This window comes from Pelodiscus sinensis, chromosome 1, assembly GCF_052426305.1.
Source record: "Pelodiscus sinensis isolate ZL-2025 chromosome 1, ASM5242630v1, whole genome shotgun sequence".
Classification (NCBI taxonomy): domain Eukaryota; kingdom Metazoa; phylum Chordata; order Testudines; family Trionychidae; genus Pelodiscus; species Pelodiscus sinensis.
Genome location: NC_143052.1, coordinates 63853785 through 63859784, shown reverse-complemented (window position 1 = coordinate 63859784; position 6000 = coordinate 63853785).

Here is a 6000-nt window from a genome sequence, read left to right as displayed (position 1 = left end):
CTTTGTCACTCTCTTGAGAGGCTCCTTAGGGAAGATTAACCAAAATTCTACCACAGCAATAATTTTCTGCTAAGCAAAAAAGCGATACTCTCCACAGAATTACTGCTGCCTTGCGATATGGCCTAGTGCTTCAGAATAATTGCTGAGCAGTTGTGAAAGATTATTTCAGGAATCAAGCAACCACAGCTAAAAAGGGCCATTTTTTCATTATGATGATTTGGTTGGCAGATATTAATAAATCTTAAACGTTTGTACATCGATCAGTATTAGATTTTATTCACTGAATCATTAAAATATACCATATGCAACCAACAATGTGTTTTAAACCAGTTTAAAATATAATTTTTCCTCACCAAAGGTCCATGAGGAGCATTACTTGAACAAGAGAATAAGAGATGAGGATGCCCACTCCTTCCTTCCAATATACTGGATATAATTTTGTCCCCTGGCTAGTAGTGCTGCTGCAGACTCAGAGGCAACACTTGCCAAGCTGGTAGGTCTCCTTTCCTGCCCATAGCAAAGGGCAGAAATGGAGGAACTCTGGATACTGTTGCCAGCTAGTAGGGACAATGCTGTCTTTTCAGGGCTCCCCACACGCTGTCCTTGGTGGAGGAGAGTTGTTGAGGGGGATAGATGCCGATGAGCTGGCTCTGGCACTGCTGGTTCCAGGGAGGGTATGGCGATGGCTTGGGGCCAGCTAGCCTTCAGCGTTATCCAGAACTCACCCCACTGGTCCTCCCCCAGCCCTTACAGCCACCTAGCAGCAAAATAATAGGGCCAGGGATCTGAGCACTGCCACTGCCACAGTAGAGATGGTGGTGGCCTTTACAATCGCTGGGCCCCAGGGCAACTGCCCTCTTTGTGCGCCCTGTCAGCGGGCCTGGTTGAGAGAAGTACTTCATCCTAAATGAATGAAAGGTTGGCCTGGTAATCTGATTGCCAAAGACTATACCAGCAGTTTATTTGTTTCATGAAGTTCTAAGTATTAAAAAGGTACAATCTTGTCCCTGATTTGTGGATTTTCACAGTCATCCAGGATATTAGAGCAGCAGATGGCACATCTGTCTTTGAGTTTCTCATAAGAACATCATTAAATTATGTAGCTACAATGTATTGTATATGTTTATAAGTGAACTTTCAGACTAGCTTTGCAGTTATGAAGATCTCCAGCCCTCACTAATTCTCAGGCTGAAAGGATCCAGGATTGAAGCCAAAAGATATTGCTCCACAGTGACTAAAAATGCAAAACTGAATCATAATAGAATCATAACAATTTTACAGAATAGAAATAACATTAATTTTAAAATAAGATGTTTTTCTTCTACGAATGCCATGTAGTAGTAACTTGAGCCAACTCAATTGAGTAACTGAAAAATCTGCTTAGCATCATTTCATCACAGCCTCATAGGATTTGTGTGTTTAGATTCTCATGGGGAGAAGTACACAACTAGAAGCCACGGCGTTTAATATTTTTATGATTTAAATTGTTTCTTATGTTTAAAAATAATTTTATTCAATTTGCATATATGACAGATTTATTACAGCACTGCTAAATATGTCTAACACTACAGTATATCAGCATCTTTGATATATTCATTATGTAACTAATGAATATCATAACTAAATACTTTTTAAAAAATAAGGGAACTCCACCTTGCTTTGCCTATCACATCATCCAAAATAACCTGCTTAGAGTTCACAGATGGGGAATAACCAGCCAAAGGTTAAGTTACAAGAGGAAATATAACATTTATAAGGCCTGATCTTACACGCTGCTGTTTGTCTTCTGTGAGATGCTGGGCACTCTCAATTTCCACTGAATTTAACTGAGGGTACTCACCATTGTACAGGATCAAATCCGTATTTAAGAGAAAGCCTCAGTAAAGATCTACTTTATATTTACCATGAGAGCGGCACAACTCAGGCTTCAAGGGCTACACATCAGGAGTAAATTCTAGAGCCAAAGGCCTCCTTTACCTCTATTAATAATTTCTGAAAACATCTACAAAACATAGACATTGTTTACTTTGGCTCAATGAGGAAAGAGAGGTACTTTTATGTAATAATTTTGAGGCAAACCATTCTGGAGAAGCTGCTTTTTCAACCTTCATATTTCCCCTTATGTATTTCAGCTTCAAAACAGGCTTCCTGGAGTCAGGAACAAATCAAAAACCGCACAAAATCCATACAGTGAATGGAAGGGTCCTGTGTCAGCATACTGGAAAACTTGTTGTACAAACATTAATCCTACATGTATTTGTAAACCACCACCCCTTTTTTCATTGTGATACTAGTAGTCCTGTGGTACCTTAGGGACTTAGCCACAGGACCTTAGCAGTGTTATAAACTTAGCAGTGTTATTTCTGAATAACTGTTGTTATTCCGAAATAACATAGTCTGCGCCTACAATACAAGGACATAATGTTGAAATAATGTCAAGCTGGAAGACTTACTTAGACTCCTGCAACCCTCATTTTAGAGGAGTAAGGGAAGTTGGAGGAAGTGCTCTTTCTCAGACTTTCTGCTGTATATACAGGCAGTCCCCGAGTTACGCGGATCCGACTTACGTCGGATCGCAGTTACAAACGGGGCCATTCCTCTCCCTGGTCTCCAGCAGACCAGGGAGAGGAAGCAAAGTGGCGGAACACGTGGGCAGCGGACAGGGCTGTCCGCTGCCCACGCGCTCCGAGGCTTGGCTCAGCTTTGCCCCGCCCTCCCGTCCCCCTGGTCTGCAGACCAGGGGGACGGGGGGGGGGCAAAGCAGAGCCAAGCCGCGGAGCGCCCTGCCAGCTGACAGCCCAGACGCGTCTGGGCTGTCAGCTGATCGCGCGCTCCGCGGCTTGGCTCTGCTTTGCCCCCCCCCGTCCCCCTGGTCTGCAGGGGGCAAAGCAGAGCCAAGCAGAGCCAAGCCGCGGAGCGCGCGATCAGCTGACAGCCCAGACGCGTCTGGGCTGTCAGCTGGCAGGGCGCTCCGCGACTTGGCTCTGCTTCCCTCCCCTCCCCCCCGTCCCCCTGGTCTGCAGACCAGGGGGACGGGGGGGGCAAAGCAGAGCCAAGCAGAGCCAAGCCGCGGAGCGTGTGGTCAGCTGACAGCTGGCCGCGTCCTCCGCGGCTTGGCTCTGCTTTGCCCCCCCCCATCCCTCTGGTCTGCAGACCAGGGGGACGGGGAGCAAAGCAGAGCAAAGCCACGGAGCCCGAGGGCAGCAGGACAGCCACGGCGCGTCTGGGCTGTCCCGCTGCCCCCGTGCTCCGTGGCTTTGCTCCGGACACCTGTGGTACAGCAGCTGGGGCGCTGCCAGTTGGTCCCGTAGCGCTGCTCTTGGCGCTACTGGACCAACCGGGCAGCACCCCAGTTATTCTGCCCCAGGCGTCCTGATTCAGCCACTGCTGGTCAGATTCAGCAGCGGCTGAATCAGGACGCCTGGGGCAGAGCAGCTTGGGTGCTGCTGGGTTGGTCCAGTAGCGCCGAGGAGCGGCGGCGCTACTGGACCAACCCAGCAGCACCCCAGCTGCTCTGCCCCAGGCGTCCCCAAGTCAGCCGCTGCTGAAACTGACCAGTGGCTGACTACAGGAAGCCCCTGCCCCGGGCTTCCTGGAATCAGCCACTGATCAGTTTCAGCAGCAGCTGACTTGGGGATGCCTGGGGTTCTTAAGTTGACTCTGTATGTAAGTCAGAACTGGCGTCCAGATTCAGCCGCTGTTGAAACTGATCAGTTTCAGCAGAGGCTGAATCTGGACGCCAGTTCCGACTTACATACAGATTCAACTTAAGAACAAACCTACAGTCCCTATCTTGTACGTAACCCGGGGACTGCCTGTACAGCGCCAAAAGCTGAAATAAGCTATTTCAATTTAAGCTATGCAATTGATGTAGCTGACATTGTGTAGCTTATTTCAGCTTTAGCCCTGCTGTGCAGAAGTGCCCTTACTATATATCTTTGTTAGTTTCTATCATGAGTTTTCATTGGTAAGAACCTCGTCATCAGATAAGTTGGACTGGAAATAACAGAATCCAATATATATAAACAGCAAAAGCAGTTGCCTGTCAATTGTAGAGCCTGTGTGAAAGAAGCTAATTAAGTGGGCTGGATGTGTTTCATTCACAGCCAACGGGAACAGTGGGAGGAAATGCCTGGGACCGGTGTGGGGAGCGAAGGCAATTAAGTGCTCCCCACCCCCTCACACCTAGACCTTCGCACTCCTACCCCCTTCATGCACCATCATCCTGCCGAGACCCCGCACCTCCAGCCGGCTCCTGCATCCTCCCTGTCAACCAGACACCCTATCCCCAGCCTGTTCGCACATCTTCCCTTGCTCTTGCACCCTCTCCCCAGCTAAGGATATTAAATTTAAATTAATCAACTAATCGAATAGTCAATGTAATTTGCATCGATTATTCGATTAGTTGATAAGGGCACCTCTGCCTTTGAAATGTAGCAAGAGCCCAGCTGGCTCTTAAAAGGCCGAAGCGTCACATGGAGCATGGCCAGCAGGGGCCCTTGCCACATTTCAAAAGAGGAAGTGCCGCCTGTTCCCCGCTGCACCCGTGCCACTTCTCCCCATGGAGACAGTGCTGGGGGCAGAACCAGCTTTTAAGTTAGAGGCAGCAAGGAGGGTGAAGCAACTGGTCGAGTCACTAGTTGACTTGTCGCTTACATCCCTACCTCCAGCCAGACGCCCTACTCCCACCCATGCTCCTGCACCCTCCCTCCTGGCCACACACTGTACCTTCCCTTGGTCTTGCCCCCTCTCCCTGGCCAAAACCCCTAATCCTAGCCTGCTTCCTTTCTCCCACCCAGACCTCGCACCCTCACCCCTTCCTGCACTCCACCTCCCACCCAGATCCTGCACCCCATTCCTTGAGTTGGCAGCCCTGTCCGCACACTGATCCCGTTTTTGTCCCAACCCCAGAGCCTGGGGGGGGGGGTGTCCACAAAATCTGGTCTATGGGAAGCCTTGAACCTAAGCTCTCCCTCTCCTTCCCCCTTCCTTTGTGGTGCTGGAGCATTAGAGGAGTGAAGTGTCTCAGTTGGGGGGGCCACATGAATGAGGGTTGGGGGGTTTGGAAGGGCACTCACACAGTGTTGGCCTTGCTGAGCAGGTAGAGCAGCAGCAGGCAGAGGCAGCTGAGGGAGCGGGAGGCCATGGCAGCCGCACTGCCAGCCATGATCCCAGAAGGTAATTTCTATAAAACCTTTATTACTGTATAAATTTTTAGTATGTTATAATAAAACAATTTTGCCACCAATTTTTCATTAACCTCTCTTATGCGAACTCATTGCATGATTATTTTGAACTCCTTTATACTGAAAAAAAATTGTAGTCCACATTTACAAAAAAAGCAACTCCCCTCCCCACACAAGTTCTTGTGTATGGGCCTGTATGTGAACAGAGATACAAAGGCAAAATTGTCAGCAAAGAGAGGATGAGATAGGCACAAAAGGCCTTAGGGGGAAAGTCAGTTGAAAATCTTTTATGGATTAAGAATAAAAAGACGGGTAAACTGTTTTTTTGTTTTTTTGCTGAAGTCAGTAATTGGCAATGATATTGCTTGTTTGTTAAAGGATTCATTATTAATACTTGTCTGACCATGTTGGCGCCAACTGATCTGGGTGTCTAAGCATTCCTGTGTTAGACAAGGACTTAATCCTGTCTGCAAGACATTCTTCACCCTTTCCGTATCTGTGTCACCAGGTGTTAGTCAAGTCAAACACAAATGACTGGAACAACTATTTTATTAACACAACACTAAATTTAACAAACATAAAATCCAAATGTCACAAATGAAACATGTCATGAAGCCAGGACCCAAAACCACAAATAATCAAAACTGGGGGCAATACCAAAAACAGGGACTCCATACCTCCATCACAATATTTGGTGATGAAAGATAAGCAGGAGTCCAGGATGGAGAAAAGGGAACTTGAGGCAACAGCACAGAGTTGTAGAGGCTCAGGCAGATGAAAGGTCATCAGTCTTTTTTCTTCTGTCTTCTATTCT